Source organism: Urocitellus parryii, chromosome 13, assembly GCF_045843805.1.
Source record: "Urocitellus parryii isolate mUroPar1 chromosome 13, mUroPar1.hap1, whole genome shotgun sequence".
NCBI lineage: Eukaryota > Metazoa > Chordata > Mammalia > Rodentia > Sciuridae > Urocitellus > Urocitellus parryii.
This window is the reverse complement of record NC_135543.1, coordinates 29,260,567-29,281,337: the sequence shown is the minus strand read 5'-3', so window position 1 is coordinate 29,281,337 and position 20,771 is coordinate 29,260,567. Positions and strand designations below refer to the sequence as shown.

Sequence of the window (20,771 nt, the reverse complement as noted above, 5' to 3'; positions counted from 1 at the left end):
GCAGTCCCCTTTCTTCCCAATAAAAGGCTTCTCAAGTTTGCCTAATATTCTTTCAAGAAGCATAGGATAAACTTTAAAAGATAAAACACAGCTAGAAGAAATAACTAACATAAGCAAAAGAAAGAACACAGTTGAAATCTATGAATGTATATGTAGCAATTTTTATAGAATTTGTTTTTAAAAAATGAAGATGATTGTCATTTATATGGTGGACTAAAACAAAATACTGAGAAGTTGCCTGTTCTGTTCTAATGGAACTTGTCTAAGAGGCAGGGCAGCAATTGGGGAAGAACTAGGCAGAGGAAACCCAGGGCTAAACTGGATTGTTGGGGATGGCAAGTTGTCATTCAACAGGGGCCAAAATGTCATAAACTGGTACATTAACAGATATCCAAAGAGCTGCAAGTTTGGACATTGATATAATATAAGCAGCAGAGATATTAATACTCATAATCAGGCTTCTTACTCAGTCTTGAATGGCACAGCTGCCTCTATTTTTAGGCAGAAGGACTACTGAGATGAATCAGCATCTTATTAAGCTCCTGATTTTATTGGTGCAATGTAAGACTTGAGTCCCCGGAGCTGACTGTGCTCCAGACCCACCACCACCACCTCCCAAAAAAGAAAGAGGACAACAGTCTAAATTTTGAGTGTGGGACAACACAGGAGAGTATGCAGAACCTGGGACCAAGGCCAACCAGTCATGGTAGAAGGTTGTGGCAGAGGTAAGTGACTCAGGACACAGCACTCAGAAAGCAGAAGGAGAGTTCTGCTCATATGAGACTAAATATAACCCCAAAGGCACACCCCAGTGATCTGCTTTCTTCAGTGATGCCTTACCTGCCTACAATTATTGCCCAGTGAATCCATATCAGTGGGTTAATCCACCAATTAGATTCCCTGCTTGTTATAGTCTAACCATTTTGCCTCTAAAAATTCTTGAATTGTCTCACACCTGAGGTTTTTTTGGGGGACACTTCATATCTGAACCATAACATTTATATCAAGCATGATGCTGGTTTCTAACCGGTAGCTAAAAACAAGATGCATTTTCGGTCAACATGGAGGTGGAATTTTCTGGGGAATTATCTGCAGCTGAAACTTACAGATGGTTATCTTATTTTTCTGAAAGTAGATGTTTGAAAAGTCAGATATTGACTTCATTAGCTTAAATTATTTTTATAATTGACACTTTGCAGATGCAACTTCAAGTAATATTCCCAAATCTAACACCTGGACTATTATATTTTATAACTAAATTATGTTTGGTCAGTTGAAGCCACTCAGTTATTAAGGGAAAAGCATCACTTGTGGCAACACAGCAGGGGAAGAATGAAGAAATTTCGTTGCAAGAATGAAACTGTGCCAATAATGGCAGAGGAGCAGGCAAACTTGGAGCCCCATGGGGAAGCATATGCTACTTAAGCTTGTTGGTAAATGAGGCTTCTAGAGTCCTGCATTTCTCTCTGTATACGTTAACATATTACTTTAATATTTTCTGGTTCCCAGTAGACCTACCACAGATATCTCTATAGTGAATGAATGAATGAACTTGTATAATGTTTTCAATTGGATGATGACAAGTTGAGTAGGCATCCAATCTCATTCCTTATCTAGATTCATTAGAATTTGGATCCTAAATGTTTTTTCCTCTCTGCTCCACTCCTGTTTCAGTTGTTGGTCATCCATTAGGTTTGGGGAAAAAAAAATAAAGATAATGATGCAAATCTTCTCCATTGGAAAGAAAATGAGTTTGGGGAACTAGAGACTAGAGAGTTAATCAAGGGTGTTTGAAACTGATGAAGTAGCTATCAGTGTATACCAGCTCGTTTTTATTGACAGGGCAACAGACTGAACTGTTCAAGTTGACTGACAGCTCCATTTGCCAGGCAGCCATTTTGAATGGCAGTTTCACTGCACAGTGTCCATCTTGAGTGGCATCTCAGCACCAAGAACACCTAGTTTGATTGACAGCTTCACATACAAAGAATTGAAGCCAGGATATCTCTGAGAAGCTGAGGGAAGAGGATGGGAGAGAATGATTTTTAGGCTTTGGGTTTCCCCTGTTCTTTTTTCAGTCATACTGGGAACATTTCATCATCACTGCGAAAATGCAAAAAGTATACACGTGTAAAGATGCACTTGATATCTCACAGCTGTGCTGCAAGTCAACACAGTTTTGTGCCCTGTGATATGAACATGTTTGACTCTCTGTAAATGATATAAGTCAAAATTAACTTTGCCATTATTACTGAATTTTAGTTATGTCCACTAAAAGGCTTAATTTTCTATTTATCACAAAGGGGACTGATTAGACTCAATCTTTTATGTATTTCTTGTGATGCATAATGTCTATACTATTTTAACTCACCCCTTTGATGTTAGACTTGAGTTCACTGAAATACAGAAGAGCCAGCAAAAGGACATGGTTACCTAAAACACTGATTTAAACCTAAAATGTTAATCCAAGTCATTCTAAAATCTAAAATTATTGATTAAATGTCTACTCTGTGAATGGCACATGTGAGGAATGAAAACTAGAAAATATAGAGACAAGAAGAAGATTTTTTTCAAAATCATCCAACAATGGCCATTCACAGCTAAAGTATTGTCTAAACTTACAGGTACCCCTCATCAAGGAAATAAAAGACCTAAAGAAAAGGGCTAGGAGGGAGGGTCCAATTACATGTATGGTTTGAGGCAATGAACATTTTAGGCAATGGGACATTTGAGCTGAATTGTGTAGTCTTACAAGGAATGTGAAGATTGATATCAAATAATCAAGTGAATATCAATTCACAAGAGTGAAGACATTTATTTTTTTTTGAAAAATAAAATGAAAGTGAGAAGAAGGAGAGAGGACCCTATGGTTAGAAATCAGAGAAAGGCAAAATTGAGCTGTGAAAGTGAAAAATGTAATGGTTGAGCTCTTATTCATTCTTAGAATTTAATCTGGCAAGAACGTTGCTGTTATCATTACCCATGACAGTTATAACAAGAGCTTTCACCTATCTTGTGACCTGCTGGACATAGTGGCACATGCTGTAATATCAGTGACTTGGGAGGCTGGGACAGGAGGATCACAATTCTAAGGCCAGCTTCAGCAATTTAGCAAGAACCTGTCTCAAAATTTAAAAATTAATTAATTAATTAATTATAGGCTAGGGGTAGAGCCCTTTGGTAGACCACTCCTAGGTTAAGTACCTGGAACCACAGACACATACACAAAATGTTCTCTTCTCTAATACCTTCCATTATTAAACACATACACACACACACACAGGAATAAATTGTTTGCCTAAGATTATGTATTTAAATTTTAATTTAAAGAAATTCTAGAGCTTCATGGGTGCTTGAATTAAGTGACTTCCCCCCCCCAAGGGTATGTCAATTTAATTCAAATTGTAAGAGGAACTACTAATAAAATGATTCCACTATATTTAGGTAGAGATCAGGAAAACTGTATAAATATACACTGTTTTCAATACAATAATTCCATACTTTTGTCAGACAACTGATGCATTAGGAGACTAGATTCTACAGTCTTCTGTTCTCTAATATGAATGGGTAGAGTCCATGTCTGCCATGTCTAATATGAATGGGTAGGTAGTTGCTAAAGCACTTTCTTACTTGACCAGCATGCATCTCATGGAAGGAGAATGAGCAGTGGTAATATTTCTTGCACTAGAGAATGAAGCTACAACCTCATGAGGTCAAGGACTTTTTCAAAAGTCCCCCCAAGGCCTGGAGCCATGCAACAACATTAGGATGTAACCTCTTGGCTACGGGTCTCTTCTCAGCCATATATGGCTTTTTATGTCTTTCAAAAAGACTTCCCAACATTTCCTCTTTTCCTGTCTGGTCTTCACTCTCAAAGGCTCAAGCTGTTGATCCAGAGATGGCAAGAACCTCTCTTTCTGGTGCTCATCATTTTTGATAATTTTATTTGAAAGCAGATCAAATACATATGTTCTATATCTGTTTTCAGGAATATCATAGAATTGTCCTAGCTGACTTTTGCAGGCCTGGTTTACAACAGTCTTTATATTCACTTACTAGAGCTGCCCTAACAAAATATCTAAGACTGACTGGTTTAAACAACAGAAATGTATTTCCTCACACTTTTGGAGACTGGAAGTTCAAGACCCAGTTGTCAGCAGGTTGAATCTCTACTGAGGCCTCTCACCCTGGCTGGTAGAATAACACCTCCAAAATGCAATTTTGCACATTTTTTTTCTGTTGCAGATATACCTCTGGTGTCTCTTGTGAGTCCAAAATTCCTCTACATATAAGGACACCAGTCATACCCGGCTAGGCACCATATAAACGACCTCATTTTCAGTTAATCGCCTCTTTAAATCTCTAAGTTCAGTCATATGCTGAAGTTCTAAGGATTGCAGTTTCAACATATGAATTTGATGGTGATGCTGGGGTGCAATTCAGGCCACAACGACCTCTAGCCAGACTTTGCACTTCAGAAAGAAATGCAGGATTCTCATCCCACCACACACACACACACACACACACACACAACACATAATATTCCACTGAATATCTTTATAAGGAATTTGTATATCTAGCCAACTCATTGATAGAAAAGGAAATAACTGTTCACAATATGAAATGACAAGCCCAAGGTGCAGAGCTGGTCAGTTAATAGTGTCAGGAAAATTAGAGAAAGCCCTGGAAGCAGTATAGGGCTTTGTCTGGATGGGACTTTTCCTTCCATCTGTTTTTTCTGGGTGCAGTGAGGTTTTCAGGCATTTTTCCTCATTGGAACTTTATCTACTAAGATTCTTTACATAATTCTTCTCAGATAAAGATCTTGATCCCTCCAGCTAGGAGTTAATCTTCCCAACTCAGAAACTTCACCGCTTCATATTATAGTATTCTACATATTATAGTTATCTATAACTATATAACAAGTGCACTTGTTTCAAATCATCCATCTGATGTTTTAAGCTTCTTAAGAAGTGAGCGAATGAACGACAGGGTCATTTGTTTTCTATGGTAGCTTCTTATATCTTGTTTTGCACATATACCTATCAGATACTTAATAAATAATTATGGCATTATATTCTTTTTTAAATTCAAGCCTCCTGTTATAAAGCTGCTCCTAGTTTGTTTGTATTGCTTCATTTTAAAATTCAGTTCCAGGGACAGGCAGAAAAAAAAAAGGTGTTATATATTTCCGGTGATCTCCATTGATGAGGTCTCAGACCTTTCCTTCACAAAATTTATAAATTTGAATTCTAATTGATGAGCTCCTTATTTTGTTTCTCCCCTCAGAAGTCTTGAACACTTTCAGGACAGGAACTGTGTCCTATTCATCTTTGTGTCCCTAATATTGTGATTAGCTCATAGCAGATGCTCTAGAAGTACTGAGTACGTTATGGAACTCCTCAATCACAGGAGCCCAGGATTCAGGTGGGCAGCTTCAAGTTGGCCACTGCTTGTATTTAAACATCGAGTGGGTACAGGTTGCCATCTAGTGGCAACTGTTTAGCAATACACTCAAAAAATAGAACTCTCCCAGTATTTTTACTGGTTTGCAAATGCCCTAATAAAAACCCCTAACCACGCGGCCGCAGCTACCCGGCTCCACAGGTGGCCCCGCGGCGGGTGCAGAAGTCAAGTCCTGAAGCCAGCAGCCACTTTTGCAAGCGGCTGACACCCGGAGCGGCTTGGCCTGCCCCGCCCGAACCGGCAGTCTGCCTCTGCCATCAGGGCTCCCCTGGGAGGCCTAGAGCTCACTCTGGGAGCAGCCGCCTCACCCGCCCGGTTCCTAACCACGCGGCCGCAGCTACCCAGCTCCACAGGTGGCCCCGCGGCGGGTGCAGAAGTCAAGTCCTGAGGAGGGAAGATGGCGGAGAAGGGAGTGCATCACCCCAGTGCGCCGCGTCACTGAGCGGGAGAAAGACGATGTGAATCGCCTGAAGGCTATCTTGTTGGGAATTTCCAATGAAATTGAGGTGCTCCAGAATCTAGTGGACAGATTTCCATCATGAGTAGTTCGACTGCGGGAGCTCCATTTCTTCGCACGGAGGGTCGCATAGCCTGACAGGCAATCGCCCCCCGCGCGCGCTGGGGAGCGGCAAGGTGCCAGAGCGGGGGAGCAGCGATACGGATTCGGGGGGCTACCGCCAGTGGTACATTGGCAGCATGGAGTGCTGAGTTCCGGCTTTGAGTCAGAGGAGAGAAGCGGGCCAGTTTGGTTCCAGACACTAGTCGGACCACGGAGGAGGACAGCAGCTGCCATTTCGGAGAGAAGATGTAATCATCCCTTTGTTCTACTGATCTCAGCTCATTCAGCTATGGAACAGGTGATTTCAGGATGGTATTTGCCTGCGACTAGCAGACAGATTTCTTGCTCAGGCTCAGGACTGGGGATCTTGTGGAGAATACTCCTAGAGGCTCATGCCTGGCAAGGCGTGCGCCGGGCACTCAGCAGCTGGATTCTGGTTCCCGGGGCTAACCTGGCCCAGGTCTGAGGAAACTGAGGAGACTGCCAGTGGAGGCCAGCTCCAAGTGGAGCGTGCGCTGAGCTTGGGGCGACTGGGTTCTGACTCCCAGAACAGTTTTGGCCTGGGGGCTGGGGAACCCATGGGGGTCGCTCGCTGGAGCCAGCTCCCAGCGGAGAGTGTATCAGGATCCGAGAGGCGGGGTTCTGGCTACCGAAGCTGCTTCGGCCCAAGGCTAGGGAACCAGCGGTGACTGCTTCTCAGTCAGGGTCCTGTTGGGTGCTGTGGGGCAGAGTGGAGCTTCCTCCTGCGCCCAGAGCAGACCAAGTGACCCGCCGGCATGGTATCATGACACACCAAACGCAGCTGGGGCTGAAGAGAGTAGCCGCCCACGCCTAGAATAGGACCAGCTACCCCGCGGCGCGGTAGCCAAGTAACCTCATTTGGAGTAGGGGCTGTGCAAAGCTGCCATCTGAGCAAGCAGGGCAGGCAGACCTGCGTCCCACTGGAAAGACAGGCCAGGTAGCTTGCCAGCTTGGTGGACATGTAATACTGAGGCAGTTGAGTCACACTGGTTGGAGTGGGGGTGGAGCAGGGTTGCTGCCCGGGTCCGGAGGGGGCTCAGCGACCCGTTGGAGAGGTAGTCAGATACCCCCATTGGGTGTGGGGGCTGTGCAGAACTGCGACCCACCAGCCTAGAGGCCTGCCAGCGCAGTAGACACGTCACACCAATTGGAGTGGGGACCCAGCAGAGCCGCCACCCACATCCAGATCAGGACCAACGACCCCAGGGCATGGTAGTTACGATACCACAATTGGAGTGGGGGCAGAGCAGAGCCGCCACCCGTGTCCGCAGGGGGGGCAGACCTGCGACCGATCAGCGGGGTAGACAGACCATCCTAATTAGAGGAGGAGCACAGCCACTACCAGCCCTGCAAGGGAGACTTCCCAACTATACAAGAGCAATATAAATAAATAGGGAGTAAATTTCAAAAACACAACAGTTGCACCAAGCAGAAAGAAACGCGAGCAGTATGAAAAGACAAGGAAAGAAAGGACCACAAGCAATGCAGGTCAACTCAACTTTAGAAGAGGTAATAGCTGCAACAGATGGAATGTCAGATAAAGAGATCAGGATTTATATGCTTCAGATGATCTGGAGTCTCAAGGAAGACATGAGACAGCAAAATCAGACAATGAAAGATCACATTGACAAACAAATCCAGGAAGTAAAAGATCAATTTCACAGGGAGATAGAGGTAATAAAAAACAAAAAAAATAGAAATCCTAGAAATGCAGGAAACAATAAACCAACTTAAAAACTCAATTGAGAATACTACCAGCAGAGTAGATCACTTAGAAGAGAGAACATCAGACAATGAAGACAAAGTATTTCAACTGGAAAAGAACATAGACAGATCAGCAAGACTGCTAAGAAACCATGAGCAGAACATCCAAGAATTATGGGACAATATCAAAAGACCAAAGTTAAGAGTCATTGGGATACAGGAAGGCACAGAGCTCCATACCAAAGGAATAAACAGTCTATTCAGTGAAATAATATGAGAAAACTTCCCAGACTTGAAGAATGAGACAGAATCCCAAATCCTAGAAGCCTACAGGACGCCAAATGTGCAAAATCATAAGAGATCCACACCTAGACACATTATAATGAAGATGTCCAACATACAGAATAAGGAGAGAATTTTAAAAGCTGCAAGAGAAAGAAAGCAGATTACATTTAGGGGTAAACCAATCAGGATAACAGCTGATCTCTCAACACAGACTCTGAAAGCTAGAAGATCCTGGAATAACATATTTCAAACTCTGAAAGAAAATGGGTTCCAACCAAGAATCGTGTATCCGGCGAAATTAAGCTTCAGGATAGAAGATGAAATTAAAACCTTCCACGATAAACAAAAGTTAAAAGAATTTGAAGCTAGAAAACCACCTCTTCAAAAAATCCTTGGCAAAACATTACAGGAAGAGGAAATGGAAAATAACATTGAAAACCAACAATGGGAGGTAGGACAGTAAAGGGGGGAAAGTAGTCAAAGAGGATAACAAATCAGGTTTAGTAACATCAATAAACAAATATGGCTAGAAGAACAAACCATATCTCAATAATAACCCTAAATGTTAATGGCTTAAACTCACCAATCAAGAGTCACAGGCTAGTTGAATGGATCACAAAACAAGACCCAACAATATGCTGCCTACAGGAGACGCATCTGATAGGAAAAGATATTCATAGACTGAAGGTGAAAGGTTGGGAAAAATCATACCACTCATATGGACTGCGGAAACAAGCAGGAGTGTCCATACTCATATCTAATAAAATAGATTTCAAGCCAAAGTTAATCAAAATGGATAAAGAAGGACACTTCATACTGCTCAAGGGAACCATACACCAACAAGACATAACAATCATAAATATATATGCCCCAAATAATGGTGCAGCTGTGTTCATCAAGCAAACTCTTCTCAAGTTCAAGAGTCTAATAGACCACCATACAATAATCATGGGAGACTTCAACACACCTCTCTCACCACTGGACAGATCTTCCAAACAAAAGTTAAATAAGGAAACTATAGAACTCAATAACACAATTAACAACCTAGACCTAATTGACATATATAGACTATACCACCCAACATCAAGTAGTTACACTTTTTTTCTCAGCAGCACATGGAACCTTCTCAAAAATAGACCATATACTATGTCACAGGGCAACTCTTAGACAATATAAAGGGGTAGAGATAATACCATGCATCTTATCTGACCACAATGGAATGAAACTGAAAATCAATGATAAAAGAAGGAAGGAAAAATCAAGCATCACTTGGAGAATGAACAATAGGTTGCTGAATGATGAATGGGTTTTAGAAGACATCAAGGAGAAAATTAAAAACTTCCTAGAGTTAAAAGAAAACACAGACACAACATATCGGAATCTATGGGACACATTGAAAGCAGTTCTAAGAGGAAAATTCATTGCTTGGAGTTCATTCCTCAAAAAAAGAAAAAACCAACAAATAAATGATCTCATACTTCATCTCAAAATCCTAGAAAAAGAAGAGCAAAACAACAGCAAAAGAAGTAGAAAGCAAGAAATAATTAAAATCAGAGCTGAAATTAATGAAATTGAAACAAAAGAAACAATTGAAAAAATTGACAAAACTAAAAGTTGGTTCTTTGAAAAAATAAATAAAATTGACAGACCCTTAGCCATGCTAACTAAGAGAAGAAGAGAGAGAACCCAAATTACTAGCATACGGGATGAAAAAGGCAATATCACAACAGACACTTCAGAAATACAGAAGATAATCAGAAATTATTTTGAATCCTTATACTCCAATAAAATAGAAGATAGTGAAGGCATCGATAAATTTCTTAAGTCATATAATCTGCCCAGATTGAGGCAGGAGGATATAGACAACCTAAACAGACCAATAACAATAGAGGAAATAGAAGAAACCATCAAAAGATTACCAACTAAGAAAAGCCCAGGACCGGATGGGTATACAGCAGAGTTTTACAAAACCTTTAAAGAGGAACTAACACCAATACTTTTCAAGCTATTTCAGGAAATAGAAAAAGAGGGAGAACTTCCAAATTCATTCTACGAGGCCAACATCACCCTGATTCCGAAACCAGACAAAGACACTTCAAAGAAAGAAAACTACAGACCAATATCTCTAATGAACCTTGACGCAAAAATCCTCAATAAAATTCTGGCGAATCGGATTCAAATACATATCAAAAAAATTATACACCATGACAAGTAGGATTCATCCCTGGGATGCAAGGCTGGTTCAATATACGGAAATCAATAAATGTTATTCACCACATCAATAGACTTAAAAATAAGAACCATATGATCATCTCGATAGATGCAGAAAAAGCATTCGACAAAGTACAGCATCCCTTTATGTTCAAAACTCTAGAAAAATTAGGGATAACTGGATCATACCTCAACATTGTAAAAGCAATCTATGATAAGCCACAGGCCAGCATCATTCTGAATAGAGAAAAATTGAAGGCATTCCCTCTAAGATCTGGTATAAGACAGGGATGCCCTCTCTCACCACTTCTGTTCAACATAGTCCTCGAAACACTGGCCAGAGCAATTAGACAGTCAAAAGAAATTAAAGGCATAAAAATAGGAAAAGAAGAACTTAAATTATCATGATTTGCAGATGATATGATCCTATACCTAGCAGACCCAAAAGGGTCTACAAAGAAGCTATTAGAGCTAATAAATGAATTCAGCAAAGTGGCAGGATATAAGATCAACACGCATAAATCAAAGGCATTCCTGTATATCAGCGACAAATCCTCTGAAACGGAAATGAGGACAACTACTCCATTCACAATATCCCCCCAAAAAATAAAATACTTGGGAATCAACCTAACAAAAGAGGTGAAAGATTTATACAATGAAAATTATAGAACCCTAAAGAAAGATATAGAAGAAGACCTTAGAAGATGGAAAAATATACCCTGCTCATGGATAGGCAGAACTAACATCATCAAAATGGTGATATTACCAAAAGTTCTCTATAAGTTCAATGCAATGCCAATCAAAATCCCAACAGCATATCTTGTAGAAATAGATAAAAGAATCATAAAATTCATATGGAATAATAAAAGACCCAGAATAGCAAAAACAATACTAAGCAGGAAGTGTGAATCAGGCGGTATAGTGATACCAGACTTCAAACTATACTACAGAGCAATAGTAACAAAAACAGCATGGTACTGGTACCAAAACAGGCGGGTGGACCAATGGTACAGAATAGAGGACACAGTAACCAATCCACAAAACTACAACTATCTTATATTTGATAAAGGGGCTAAAAGCATGCAATGGAGGAAGGATAGCATCTTCAACAAATGGTGCTGGCAAAACTGGAAATCCATTTGTATCAAAATGAATCTGCATCCCTATCTCTCGCCATGCACAAAAGTTAACTCAAAATGGATCAAGGAGCTTGATATTAAATCAGAGACACGGCATCTGATAGAAGAAAAAGTTGGTTATGATCTACATGCTGTGGGATCGGGCTCCAAATTCCTCAGTAGGACACCCATAGAGCAAGAGTTAACAACTAGAATCAACAAATGGGACTTACTCAAACTAAAAAGTTTTTTCTCAGCAAAAGAAACAATAAGAGAGATAAACAGGGACCCTACATCCTGGGAACAAATCTTTACTCCACACACTTCAGATAGAGCCCTAATAACCACAATATACAAAGAACTCAAAAAAATAGACAATAAGATAACAAATAACCCAATCAATAAATGGGCCAAGGACCTGAACAGACACTTCTCAGAGGAGGACATACAATCAATCAACACGTACATGAAAAAATGCTCACCATCGCTAGCAGTCAGAGAAATGCAAATCAAAACTACCCTAAGATACCATCTCACTCCAGTAAGATTGGCAGCCATTAGGAAGTCAAACAACAATAAGTGCTGGAGAGGATGCGGGGAAAAGGGCACTCTTGTTCATTGCTGGTGGGACTGCAAATTGGTGCAGCCAATTTGGAAAGCAGTATGGAGATTTCTTGGAAAGCTGGGAATGGAACCACCATTTGATCCAGCTATTCCCCTTCTCCATCTATTCCCTAAAGACCTAATAAGAGCATGCTACAGAGACACTGCTATATCGATGTTCATAGCAGCTCAATTCATGATAGCAAGACTGTGGAATCAGCCTAGATGCCCTTCAATAGATGAATGGATAAAAAAATGTGGCATTTATACACTATGGAGTATATTACTCTGCATTAAAAAAATGACAAAATCATAGAATTTGGAGGGAAATGGATGGCATTAGAGCAGATTATGCTAAGTGAAGCTAGTCAATCTTTAAAAAACAAATACCAAATGACTCCTTTGATATAAGGGGAGTAAACAAGGACAGGGTAGGGATGAAGAGCTTGAGAAGAAGATTTACATTAAACAGGGATGAGAGGTGGGAGGGAAAGGGAGTGAGAAGGGAAATCGCATGGAAATGGAAGGTGATCCTCAGGGTTATACAAAATGACATATAAGAGGAAAGGAGGGGTAAGACAAGACAATACAAATGGAAGAAATGATTTACAGTAGAAGGGGTAGAGAGAGAAAAGGGGAGGGGAGGGGAGGGGACGGGGGATAGTAGAGAATAATATAGACAGCAGAATACATCAGACACTAGAAAGGCAATATGTCAATCAACGGAAGGGTAACTGATGTGATTCAGCAATCTGTATACGGGGTAAAAGTGGGAGTTCATAACCCACTTGAATCAAACCGTGTAATATGATGTATTAAGAACTATGTAATATTTTGAACGACCAATAATAAAAAAAAAAAACCTAACAACAGCAAAGAGAAAACTGTATAATTGTCATTGCTACAGCAATATACAGTCATAGAATTTTTATCATATAATACTTTACATAACATTTCTTTTATATATATATATATATATATATATATATATATATATATATATATATATATATATATATCTTTCTTTTTAGGTGTAGATGGACACAACACAATGCCTTTATTTTTATGTGTTGCTGAGGATCGAACCTGGGTCCCTCCTATGCTAGGTGAGTGCTCTACCACTGAGCCACAATCCCAGCCCATACATAACATTTATTTGATGGAAATTTTAGTGAAAAATTCCTGGACTTGGCGAGAGCTGCGTATATTCTCCAGTTTGCTCAAAATATTGTCTCTCTACCTTTCAGGTCAGTTGCTCTTCTTAACACTTTACCAGTGGACACCAACAATCTCAGCTGTAGGCAGTTATTAACCAGGCAAGCAGAGTGTCTCCCATTATCCTTGTGTTTTCCAAATTTAAAAATATTGTAGGATATCAATGATCTTTTTTGATACAGTTACTTGAAAGTGAAGCCTCTACTTCTATGCTTGTGTACTCTGTACTCTGTGTGTCTTTGAAATTGAATAGAGTACAATAGAGTCCTAGAAACACATTTGCCAGTAGCTTATAGTTAAAATGATCTTTTAAATTGTGTCCTGTCTCTGGTTATTTATTTCACTTTTAAGTAAAAATAAAATTAAAAACATAAAATTATTAAGAGGTGTTTACTTGCTGTTATTTTATTTAAAGAGTACATTCTACTTATAAAGACATTTAATACAGGACCCCAGGTTCTAGGAAGATTTTACTCTGTTTTAGAAGCCCATGATTTTTATTCAAATATATTTATATATCAAGAATACTTTTAGTTCTAGTCATTATGAAGTTTTAGCTAATAAACTTATCCTGACATCATAAAAAAAGTCAAACAGAACAGAATATGTGAAGCAACTGTTTTAGGTGTCAGACAATAGGTATCACAGAATTGTGATCCTTGGGAGAAGGAAACCACAGGAGGTGAGTTGCACCTCTATGCTGGGTTTTTGCCTGAGGTTCACTTTCCAAACTGCCACTCAGCAGGAGATATTGAAAATGAAGCATAGGAGGTAAAAACACTAGAAAACTAATTAACAACATATCCGTGAATTTGGGGAAAATTTCAAGCACATTAATATATGTATAAGGAGAGTACCCAAAATAGAGGAAAAGAGAATGCTTGAAAATAATGGTCAAATAATTTTCAAATTTGAGTCTACAGAACCAGAAATCTCAATGAATTCCAAATACAGAAAACACAAAAATAATACAAATTCCTGCCGTAATAGACTTTCTCAAAGCTAATAATAAAAATAATCTTAATTTCATCCTGAAAAAAATTAATTTACATACAGAAGAACCAAGATAAATATGGAAGCACACTTCTCATGGAAGATGGTTAAAAACATGCAGGCCGGGAAAACCCTGGCTATAAAGTGCTACAAAAAAGAAAAAGAGAAAAAGCTGAAACATGGAAATATTTCCACTGGAAATATCTATCATAAGACATTTTCTATAAATACCAAAGCTGATAGAATCACCAATAAACCACACAAGCCCCTTAGTCAGTTTTATGTCTCTGACCAAAATATCCTATAAGACCAATTTCAAGGAGTAAAAGTTTATTTCAGTTCACATTGCAGAGGGTTGGCCAATGGGCAACTGAGTCCACCTCTTGGGACCTGGGGTAAGGCAGAGAATCATGGCGGAAGGGCAGCAGCAGAGGAAAGAGGACTGATGGCAGGTGCACCTTTCCAGAGCACATCCCTAGTAATAAGCTTCTTCAGCTATGCTCCACCCATCCACAGCTACCACTCAGTCCATTCAAATTAGGATGGAGTTATTAAATTATAGATTATAGTTCTCATAATCTAATTATTTCATCTTTGAATATTCCTATATTAAAACAGGAGCTTTGGGAAGATTTTACTCTGTTATAGAAGCCCATATTTTTTATTCAAATATATTTGAATAAATAAAACACCTCACACCTAAACAATAATAAAGACATTGAAAGAAATCCTTCAGGAAGAGGGGAAATTATACAGTATGAGAATCTGAATCTCCACAAAGAAAAAATGAAAGATCACCAGAAAGAGTAACTATATAGGTAAATACATGAAACCTTTAAATTATTATTTACATTTATCTAAAAGATTATTGAGTGCTTACAAATAATATAAGTGGATGGTGGGACTTAACACGTACAAAACTAAAATGAATGGTTTCAATATGCATAGCAGTAGAAAATTGAAGTACATAGATATAAATCTATAAAGATGCTGCTATTATAAATGGAGTACTATAATATCATTTGAAAGTAGGTTGTGACATATTCAAGATAGGTACTGTAAACCGTAAAGCATCCACTAGAATAACAGAATGAAGATTTACAGCTACTCAGGAGGCTGAAGCAGGAGGATTGAAAGTTTATGAACAGCCTGACCAACTTAGCAAGACTTGGTCTCAAAGTAAAAAAGTGTTGGGGAAGTATCTGCCACAGTCTGGCTGGGCAAAAAAAGGGGGGGGAAGGGGGCGGGATGACAAGCAACTTGTGAAGGTTGAAACAGCGGGAGCCGCTTTATTGTAGGATAGCAAGAGGTATTTATACCTAACTCATTATACACAGCTTGTTTCAATTAACATCATCTAGATACATCAATTAGTCATTAAGGAATCCTCATCATCTTAATAATTACACACAGCTTATCTTAATTAACACCATCTAGATACAGCAGTCAGTCATTAAGGAATCTCCATCATCTTAATGGCTTGCTGGCATTACTTCTCAAACCACTCCTCCTGGCAAAGCGCCAGGTGCCATCTTGACTTGTCTGTGGCCCTCAACATGTACCTCTCTAATAGAGTACTTACCTAGCACGTGTAAGGCTCTGCCAATAATAGAAAGGAAAGGAAAAGGAATAGAAAGGAGAGGAGAGGAAAGGAAAAGAAAGGAAAGAAAATGAAAGGAAGAAAGTTATAACTCAAATTAACAAGAATCTGAAATGAAGTCTTAAAAATTACCCTATTATTTCGAAAGTGTGCAGAAAACAAAAGAGGAAAAGGATCAAAGAAAATTGTAACAAATAGAAAATAAATTGAAATATAGTAGATCAAATAAATGAAATAAGTGCTCACATAAATATGAATGGTCTACCCACTAAAAGGAAGAGATTGTTACAATTTTAAAGACATATAACCCCCAAGTATGTTGCACAAAAAACCCACTTTAAATTTTAAGATGAATGTAGGTTAAAAACAATAGGATGAAAAATATTGAACCAAACTAACTCTATTCAGAAAAAGTCTGATGTCTTAATTAGCTCTTTGCTGCTGTGACCCAAAGACCTGACAAAAACTAATTTTGAAGAGGAAATGTTTATCTGTCGCTTATGGTTTCGAAAACCAGCCCATAGATGACTGATTCTATTGTTCTGGGTCAGAGTTGAGGCAGAGTATTATGCTGATAGATTGCGGTGAAGGAAAGTTGTTCAGTATGTGGCCTCCAGGAAGCCAAGAGAGAGAGACAGCTCCCCTCACCAAAGACAAAATATAAACCACAAGACAGGCCCCATCAACCTACCTTCTCCAGCCACACCCTACCTGCCTTCAGTTGCCTCGCAGTAATCCCTCTCAGGGGATTGATGTACTGGTTAGGTTAAGGCTCTCATAACGTAATCATGTCACCTCTCAACTTTCTTGCATTGTCTCACAATGAGCTTTTGGGAAACACCTCATTTCTAAACCATAACATCTGGAGTAACTTCTGTGAACGTGAGTCAAAATATTTTTTAGGTCAGTCTTGTGGCACAATCATAGCACATCTGACTCCAAAATATCTTTCAGGGTTAAAATCATTGTCAGTGGCAAATCACTTTATTTCATAATGATAAGGAGAATTCATGAAGGGAATATAACAGTATGCAAAACATTTATGTTCCTAAATACAAAGCTTGAAAATACAGGAAACAATAAGTCATATAACTGAGGAGAAATTGTTAAATACACAAGTAGAGATTGACATACTCATCTCTCAATAATTGTTAGAACAAGTGGAAACAAATGCAATAAGGACATAAACAATATTAACGACACTATCAACCAACCTGACCCTAATTGACGTGTATCAACTATTTCATTCAATAGAATAACACTTATTAGTAAGTCAGTGCACATTCTAGGATACAAAACATTTTGATAAATTTAAGCTGATTTTTCATAAAATTTATATTCCAAAGCACAATGGAGATAAGTAAATAACAATTAGAAGACATCTGGAAAAATTCCCAAGTCTGTAGAAACTAAATAACACACTTCTTAATAACAAGTGAGTAAGAAGGAATATATTACTGGGAAATTAGAAACTATTTTGAACTTAATAAGAACACAAAGCAGGAAAATAAAGGAAATTAAAGCCATTCAGATTTTTTGAAAAGTAAAACCTCTTTACTTCTGGATGACAAGATCATTTGTGGAGGAAATCTGAAAATGAAATTATAGTAAAGCTACTAAAATTAACAGGAGTAATTTTATAAGACAGAGGATTGATATATAAAGATAATTTCATATCTGCAATCTAGCAATGGGTGAATAAAAATTGAAATAAAAAGTGATGTTTTTAATAATATCAACAATATGAAATGTTTGGTGATAAAACAGACAACTGAGGTGTCAGATATCTAATCTCAATTTTATAAAAATATTGCTGAGAGAAGTTAAAAGAGATGAAAATTAATGAAGAGATTTAATAAGGGAGTAATTAATGGTGAGGGAGTAATTCTGTTGTTTAATCTACTGAGTTCATGATAGTGTGTTATAGCAATCCAGGAAACAAATTTAGTCTTCAAGACAGTGCAAATCAAAACCACAGTATGATATCAGTACTCTCTTTCTAAAATGACAAATAAAAGAGTAACAACAATTAATGTTGGAAAGGATGTGAAGCAAACAAAACCTCACACTTTGCTGATGTATGTGAAAAAAATATTTACACCCATTTCTAAAAAAAAAGTTTCATTTTTTTCTTACAAATATTTTCTCAATGAAAGCATTGTCCCATAGCTTGAAAAATGTATGTCCTCCAAGTGTTTGTCAAAATAGCTCTCATCAAATTATACTTAAGACCTCAGCATTTTATTGTATTTGAATTATAAACACTGTGGTTGCAGAAATAATTGGTGGTAATAGAAATGTGAACAGAGGTGGCCTCAGTGATTGAAAAAGATCAAAAGAGAAATTTTTGGAAGAAGAAGATGCTTTTTTTCTGGATTTAGTGACAGTGTCAATGGTATATTACATTTTCCAAAATTCTCAAACTGTCCCCTCATTGTGTTGGTTACCTTTTCACCATTGTGACTGAGATAACTGACAAGAACAGCTGAGAGGAGGAAAAGTATATTTTGGGCTCACAGTTTTAGAGGTTCAGCCTGTGCTCAGCCTACTCCATTACTCTGGGGCAGAGGTGAGAAAAAAGACCATGGAGGAGAAAAGCTCTCAGCTCATGATGCTGGGAAACAGAGAGCAAGTTAGGAGCCAGAGGGATAAGACATAATCCCCAAGGGCACGTCCCCAGTGACCTACTTTCTCCAGCCACACCACCCTATCTGCCTACAGTTACCACCCAGTACAGTAATCCTCTCAATGTATTAATCCATTGAATGGATAAACTCTCAGATCTGGTTACATTTATCACAATCATTTTACCTGTGAACACTACTGCATTGTCTCACACATGAGCTTTCAGGAATAACTTATCTCCAAACCATAACACCGACCATCTCAGCATTTTAATATAGTTAAAATATGTATCAATAAAATTAAAAGTAATATTGAGGACTTGGGATGTGGCTCAGTGATAGAGCGCTTGCTTCGCTCATGTGAGACCCTGGGTTCGATCCTCAGCACCACATAAAAATAAATGGACGAAATAAAGGTATTGTGGCCAACTACAACTAAAAAATAAATATTAAAAAAAGTAACATTGAAACATCTATGATTTCATGTACACCAAAAAATGACCAATTAGTGGAAATACTTTATATCTGCAAGACAATGGTGCTATATAAATATAGTACGAGGGAAGGACTTCTTAGAAGAGATGAAGTATAAAACTGAGGCATTTTGAAAACAAGAAAGTTAGAAAATAAGGATAGTGAGGCAATAGGAGCTAAAAGATTAATAGAAAAACAAAACAAAACAAAAGTGATCCTAAAAGAAGATAATCTGAAATATAATAAAGTCCCATGTTTAGAAAGGATAGGCTTTGATAACCTATTATGAGAGATTAATCGTAAAGGTAGATATGAGCTAACTTATAAAGGGCTTTGAATTTGAAGCAATAGAACACACACTTCATTTATGAATGATAATATTCATCCTCCTGGTATTTCTATTCATGTTAATTTCTGAGTACTTACAGTGAGATTCTTCACATTAGTAAGGTGCAGGGTGTGGATTTTGGTTTTGGAAGATAGAAGAAACAAGTAGCTTAAAGATCAGCTATTCTGCTCTCAATATCTCAGAATTCCAGAATTCTCAGAATTCCAGAATGGGTTTTCAGTTCTTCAAGCCATGGATAATAGTAGTACCAGTTATTGCAATAGAAGTTTCTGGAAGTATTTTATAAAGGGAAATGGAAAGGCTTTGGAATCAGAAATATCGTTTACAAGGCTATGTGGTCAAAAAATGATTTGTTTTCTCTGATCCTTAACTTTTAATCTTAAAACGAGTTTCCCATAATATAGAGTGATAATGAGAAATATTACGAGATGATCCATCCATACAAAGTAACAGAGACAGTTATCAGGATGAGACAGCTGCTCGATTATTGTTATAGTATCTCTCTTTTCATGGTTTCTACACAGGCAGATTTGGATGAAAACAGGCTGATAATAAACCAGTAAAGGGCTATAACTAGAAAATCTCCTGGTTCTTGGGAAAGTTCATGTAGTACCTTGTTTCTGGAGAAAAGTAATATTGGACCACACAGTGTCAGAAGGATAGTTTGAATGGACAGTATTATCTTCTCCTTAGGGAAAGATCCTACACACTGGTCAAGGGCCTCTTTTTTTTTAGTTGTAGATGGACACAATATCTTTATTTTATTTATTTTTTATGCGGTGCTGCAAACTGAACCTAGTGCCTCATGCATGCGAGGTAAGCGCTCAACCACTGAGCCATAACCCCAACCCCAAGGGCTTTTTATTTAAAGATTAAGCCTCTATTTCTATGTCACCATTAGACATTCTTTCTAACTTCAAAACTCTTTCCTACCCACCAAATGAAGCCTCTGTCTTGGTTTCTGACAGTTCTCTCATACCCCATGCACTTTCCTTAGTTGATCTTGTTTTTCTTGTGATTATCTGCTCATGAGTGTCTTTCAAATCTAGGTCTTTACTTCAGGTTTCTCTCCAAATTCTAAACTGATATTCCCATTGTTTATTATGACAGTGCATTTCTATTTTTACCCTATACTAGTATCACCAACTCAATTTTCCTCCAACTGAGCTTATTCTCCAAAACCTTTTTGTGTATGAGTGCATGCATTTGAGTTTGAATCAGGACACATGCATTCCAAATTTTAGTGAACAGCGTTATGAGACCCGTGGCAACTAGAGTGTGAACCTAATGACTGTCATTGACTCTTCTGACTTCCTTCACCCTATCTCCATCCTGTATAGATCGCTGATTATGTTTACTTCTATTTCTTAAACTTGGGCTTTCATTCCAGCAGCCTTCATCTTAGCTTAAGCTAGAAATTTTCGACAGCTGCCTCATCCTAACTGAGCTCACTGCTTTTGTTTTCATTTTCCAAGTCAGTTTTTTTCTTCTTTTATCCCATCACACCATGATCATTCTAAGATGTAATTGCTTGGATGTATTTTGCACA

The 20,771-nt window shown here is 38.4% G+C and overlaps 1 long non-coding RNA gene across 2 annotated transcripts in view; it reads left to right on the top strand.

Moving 5' to 3' along the window:
* The first annotated feature begins 567 nt into the window (after positions 1–567).
* LOC113189704 (uncharacterized) overlaps positions 568–20,771 on the top strand; it is a 37,129-nt gene continuing 16,925 nt past the window's right edge. For both annotated transcript variants that reach the window (XR_003301678.2, XR_003301679.2), the window contains exon 1: positions 568–725. This is a non-coding gene — a long non-coding RNA (uncharacterized LOC113189704). The remainder of the gene's footprint in view (positions 726–20,771) is intronic.